The sequence below is a fragment of the Amblyomma maculatum genome, chromosome 2 (genome assembly GCF_055883805.1).
Source record: "Amblyomma maculatum isolate TAMU_Amacu chromosome 2, ASM5588380v1, whole genome shotgun sequence".
Lineage (NCBI taxonomy): Eukaryota > Metazoa > Arthropoda > Arachnida > Ixodida > Ixodidae > Amblyomma > Amblyomma maculatum.
In genome coordinates, this window is record NC_139345.1 from 104159040 (window position 1) to 104165572 (window position 6533).

Genomic DNA, 6533 nt, shown 5'->3' on the forward strand with positions numbered 1-6533 from the left:
CCTGACAGTCGAACATCTCCGTGACATTTGAGCTGTACAGAACATAAAAAAGGCTTTCGCGTTGTTCACGAGCAGAGGGCAAGGATAGAAAGCACTTAAAGAGCGAATGATTTCTCTTAGTAAGAGCAGTGATACTGAATCAATTAGAGGGTACCTTGGCCGCCGGGGTGCCTCTAGCCACACTCTCGTGGCTGACTCGACTAGGTCTGCAGAACAACTGGCTGTGAAGTGAAAGTATCCGATTTATTTTTTTATTTGCTCCGCGCCGCCGTGCGTTGAAGCCCCATTCGAAACAGATGCGTGCACACAGACCTCGTGTGAAGCATTCAGAGCATAAGCTCTCAAAGCCGGTTGCATCCAGTCGCAAGTCGTCTATTTTATGTTTCCTAGGGAAAGAGCCCATCAACGGCTGTACTGATGAGCTGTTAAGCACGTGTTGTCGTATGTTGGTAATATGAAATGTCCGGTAAAAGGGCAGCGAGAACTGAAGTTCAATGCACGGCTACAGGACGCTGATAGCGCCGTGCAAAAATCTAATTCTTTCGCGCACTGTTTAATTTCGCCCCGTGGGTTGGGCGAAAAGCGAGATTTTGACTTCAATATCACTAAATTTTAATGTTCCGATTCAACGTGAGCTTTTATACTGTGAAAGTGCAAGGCCACAACGGCAGTATGTAACTCTGTGATATCGTTTTTTTTTTTTAATAATGTAGTAAATGCGATTATTTGCAAATCTGCGCAGTGATTCACACCGCTCTTCCCCGATACTGTTGCAAACGATCAGAACATCCTTGCGACCTTTATCAGCATTGAATCTTGCGTGAAACACGGCTTTGCATTTTCACATTTCGATAGATTATATATATATAGATGGGGGTTTATTGAGGGAGTGACCTAGAAGCACGTCAGGAACAGTCCGCGTACAAGCAGGTCCAGCGCACACACCGATAGCGATGTCACTGGCGACAGCGCACGGAATCTTCTTCTTTATTTATACAAGGGTCCCCAGGGAGAAGAGGAGCCACTCTGGCGACTTACGGCGTAGGCAAAATGGCAGGGTCGTAATATTGTTTAAGGCACTGGACGTGGACAGTTTCGCGGCCTCGTCGACGGAGATCAGGTGAGGGCGTCAGGGGTTCCACAATGTAATTGACAGGAGAGATGCGCTCCAGGATACGATAGGGGCCGTGATACTTGGAAATAAATTTTGAAGATAGTCCGGTAGTCCCTGATGGAATCAATAGCCACACAAGACTGCCAGAAGAGAATTGCGGTGTCGTCTGATGGTTGTCGAGGCGGGATTTCTGGTGGGACTGGGTTTCAGTTGTGAGAGACCGGGAAATTTGGCGGCATTCTTCTGCGTGTCGGGCAGCTTCAGAAGCAGTGGTATACTCAGATGCGTCTGGTTGGTACGTCATCGGGATAGCAGAGGCAGGTCTTCCATTTCAGTCCACGTAAAATAGTGTCCATCATTCTCTCGAATGTAGCAGGAGCATTGCAAAGGCCGAAAGGTATAACAGTAAATTTGTACAGGCCATCTGGAGTAACAAAAGCGGGTTTAGAGCGGGCGGCTACTTCCATCGGTACCTACCAGTATCCGGAACGCAAATCCAGGGAGGAAAAGAATTCAGCCCCTTGCAAACAGTCCAATGCGTCGTCTATGCGCGGAAGAGGATAGACGTCTTTCTTCGTTGACGGTAATCTACACAGAAGCGGATGGAACCATCCTTCTTTTTAACAAGCACAACAGGCGAAGCCCAAGGGCTGTTTGAGGGCTGAATTACGCGGTTTTGGAGTATCTGGTCTACTTGCTCTTCAATAACTTGGCGCTGTGTGGATGAGGCACGGTAGGGTCGCTGTCGCATGGGTGCGTGGTCTCCAGTGTCGATCCGATGACTGACAGTTGAACTTTGGCCCTAGGAATTTTGATGGGAGTCGAATGAGGAGCTGAAATGTTGAAGGAGGGCAAGAAGTTGCGTTCGCTGAAGCGGAGAAATACTGGCGTCGATGGAGGGGCGGAACAGGTCTGTGGAATAGGAAGCTGGTGCAGAAAGTGGAGGGTTGAGCGCAGTCATAGCGAGGCGTGGTGTGTCGTCAGTCTCTGCATATATACTCCGGCCTAATATAGAATTACTCGTACAATCCACAAGACCAGCAACAGCTGCTCTAGTAGGCCTGCAGGATAGCAGCGGCACAAGGGGCCCTGGACAGCCGGCTCCACTCAGGAAGGAAGGGATAAACGAAATATATGTTTTCCTCCTCCTTCTCGACACTATTGTTGTTATGTTGCTGCGCGTAAAACAGTGTGTCATTAAAACTCGTTCGCGAGGAAAGTATAGTGAATTATATTTAGTACATGCTAATTCTGGCGCATTTCTTGATTCAATCAGCGCTGGTGAAAGCAGGAAGCTTATATCTTCATTCACTACAGTTATTCGGTAAAGTAACGTGGAAATAAATTAGGCAGGTGAGTTGATCGGACTTCATTTGCAGTACACCGAGAGAAAGAAGATGGCTACACAGTATAAAAGAGCATTCAAAATGGTTTGAGGGTGTGCTTCAATTTGCAAGCCATGTGTTATCCTCCTCTGGGCCCGTTGGGTCGGCTTGAGAACTGAGGCACCCCCTCAAGCCTTGTTCAGTGCTCTTTCATCTCGTTTAAAATAGTTTTACAATAACTAACTCCGCTAAGAATAATCACTCTCTTTGGAAGAGTTATAGTCGTGGCCCACATTCCAGTGCACTAAACTCTGAATGCGTAGTCAGTCAATCTAGTAGGAGCTAGTAGCGCAAAATCTGACATAGTGCAATGCGGCAAACTTTAATGCTTGGAACCGCTAAACATTTAAGCATTTCCGCTACAGTTCCTTCTAGTAGATTTGGCTGGCTGGCTGGCTGGCTGGCTGGCTGGCTGGCTGGCTGGCTGGCTGGCTGGCTGGCTGGCTGGCTGGCTGGCTGGCTGGCTGGCTGGCTGGCTGGATGGATGGATGGATGGATGGATGGATGGATGGATGGATGGATGGATGGATGGATGGATGGATGGATGGATGGATGGATGGATGGATGGATGGATGGATGGATGGATGGATGGATGGATGGATGGATGGATGGACGGATGGACGGATGGACGGATGGACGGATGGACGGACGGACGGACGGACGGACGGACGGACGGACGGACGGACGGACGGACGGACGGACGGACGGACGGACGGACGGATGGATGGATGGATGGATGGATGGATGGATGGATGGATGGATGGATGGATGGATGGATGGATGGATGGATGGATGGATGGATGGATGGATGGATGGATGGATGGATGGATGGATGGATGGATGGATGGCTGGCTGGCTGGCTGGATGGCTGGCTGGCTTGCCGGCCGGCCGACCGACCGACCGACCGACCGACCGACCGACCGACCGACCGACCGACCGACCGACCGACCGACCGACCGACCGACCGACCGACCGACCGACCGACCGACCGACCGACCGACCGACCGACCGACCGACCGACCGACCGACCGACCGACCAACCGACCGACCGACCGACCGACCGACTGAAACCAAAGCGGTAGCCTAGTGGTAGAGCATCTGCCTCGCACTTGGGAGGTACCAGCTGTTCGATCCTTGGTGCCACCGGGTACCCACCGGTTTTTCAATGGGTACAAGCTTTCCCCCGGCGTGATGCTCAGCTCTTTGAGGTGAAATGCTTGGGAAAAGGTTTATAGTTCATAAATAGTTTTGTCGATGGGACAGTGACCAGTTCCTCCATCGGACAACTATAAGTCAGCCTCGCATGGCAAAAGCCCATTTGTGACCCCCCCCCCCCCCTTTTTTTTTTGGAACTGCTGTCGCTGCTCTCGTTGATATTACCGAGGCTTAAAGGAAGAGCCAAGGCAAGCATGAACCACCTTTGCAGGCTGCTAGTTATTCGAAGCTAGGTTTGGTCCACCAGGGGCAGAGCGGGGTTTACGGAGCTTCTCCCAAGGGCACACCCCTAGGAGAACCGGGTGCCAGGTCGGGGGACGCTTTTACTCATTTTTCCGGTGGGTGTCCGGTGGTGGGTTTCCAACTGACCACCTCCTGTAGCCGAGATGAGCGCCCTAACCACTGTCTGACTGATTGATTGAGAAGACAATAATTAGTTTAGAAAATTATCAGCTTCGACTCCAGAACTGGACGTCTAGAGACCGTGCTTCATCCCTACCTTCCACTCTCACTCCCATGTTGTAATATAGCGGGTAGCGAGCGGCAAAAAAATTAAGTGATAAACAACCGAGCCGCAGGTAAGGGATGGGGCTGGGGGCGTTTTCACCCCGAGTGTAGAATTCTACATAAAAACCCACGCTGTACCCAAATCCTTCGACAAAAAATGACAGTGAAATACATGGGTCATATTGTCACCCCTTCACCCCCCCCCCCCCCCTTTCCCAAATTTAGCACCTCCAGGTGTGACCCATAAAGCTACCCCTAGGTTGGCCCATTGGCGCTTTCGTGAAAGGAGCGGGGTCTTAGCCTGCAATGTTCATTTTTTTCTGGCTCAGTCTGGTGCATGAGCAGAGAAGAAAAAAGCAGAGGCCCGCTTTTAATCCTATGCTACGTAATCTAACAGTGCTCCGCAAGCTAGCTCAAAGCTTTTTTGTTTTGTTTTGTTTTGCAGCAGTATGATACATTATTAAACACCTATTGGTATTGTTTCTTTCCTTAACACAGCTAGAACCTTCGCGAGACCTTTTTAAGGCTGACCATTTCTTGCATGAGAAAAATTCCGTGAATTCAGTCTTGTTATAGAGAAAAGTAATAGAGCAGGCAGAAAATTTCGGCACTACATCTCTCGGCGCTGTGCGCGTGCGGAACGGCAACCCTATCAGAAGTTGCCATTGGCAGCGGAAGCAATAAATAAGTTGATTGCCCTCAACGTCACTGGGTACATCAGTCGGCGAGGAAGCCGCGTTAAACGCTTTCCAAAGCCAAGCGTCTAGAGAGGCACGCATGCAGTTCCATCTGACCGGAGCTCGCTCGAAGGGATGTCCTCAGTGACTCATGCTTAGGAATGAGAATCACTTCTGCATTTTCCATTCGTCCGGTAATTTACTTTCTTTCCATACTTTGTTTATGTATCTTGTGATTGCTTCCACCGAGCCTTCATCTAGATTTCTAAGCATGACATTTGATATCTTATCTGGTCCAGAGGCCTAGCGAGTTCTTAACCCCGCAATAGCTGCTCTGACTTCTGCTACCGTGATATCTGCATCTAGTTTGCCATTCTCTAGACCCCCATATTCCGCTTGTTTAATTTCTGTTGTTTCTCCTATGTATATTTCTTTGAGTTTCTCCATTAGTTGCTTATCCGTCCCATGGAAAGCGTGTCTCGCCTTCACTTGGTTGACGCTAGCTGTCTGTTTTGATTTGTTCGGGTGTAGGAGGTACCTCAGTAGGTTCCACGTTTTGGCTAAGCTCATATTCCTGCCCATTTCGTCACACATGCTGCACCAGTTTTGCTCGTTTAGTTTTATCGCGTAGGTTTCCATGTCTTTCATATGCCTGGCTGCACTCGCTGTTTGTAACGTCACGCTAGGAGGATAAATGGAGCTGCGACTACTGCGAGGAGCCGAGCTGCAGCCCCATTTATCCTCCTAGCGCACTGACTTGTCCCAGGAGGCGACCCTTAAATCATCCGAGATGAAGCTCACAGGACGGAAAAGAATGAGAGAATTTGACAAGCAATGACTATACTTTTTAACCTAATTGGTAGATTCTTTCTATTGGGCAAGAGCGTTTACCCGCGAAGCAAGCCCTGACAATTGAAGAAGTGTGATCTGCAATCATGTTTAAGACCACCGGTCATTCGCGTACTGGGAGTCGATCCAAATCGCGGTTCCGTTCCACAGTGAACAAGGAAAGGATATAGTAGCCTCATAAAGATTGTATTGATGCATATAGAGACTACTTCGTGTGGAAGTGTAGAGTCATTACAATAAAGAGGGATGTCGCGGTTTTGGGATGGTGTCTCATCTGGCACCTGGGTTGTCGCGTTGTAGAACCTTGGTTTGGGCCTGCTGGTCAAAATGCATAGCCCTGTTGTCTTGCGTCCGTCCTTGTCTGTTCGCGCTGCCTCTTATTACTGCCCCGTTGTACCTGTGGGCGAGGCTACATTTCCATATTTTCTTTTAAATGTTAAATTCCCCGTGCACTATCTTAGCTGGCCTTGCCATACTTACCGAGCGTGGTGCCATGGTGGTTACTATTTTTCGGTTGTGTGTATTGGTTGGCCCTTCTAAATAATAAAAAGGAAACAGTGGTTAGCAAATCTGTGTCTTCGCATTTCACTTTTTCGTAATGGGTGCAGAAGTTAATGCATTAGTTACGCAGGCTAAATGTGTTAAGCATTGCATGCATGTACTGTGAAGTGCTCACGTATGAATGCAATACGGGCAGGAGTATTAACGGCAATCTGTTTCCTAATGTAATGCCATCACATCGCAAGGCTTGCTTCGTCGGAAGCTGGCCGATTCCTTCTGATTGTG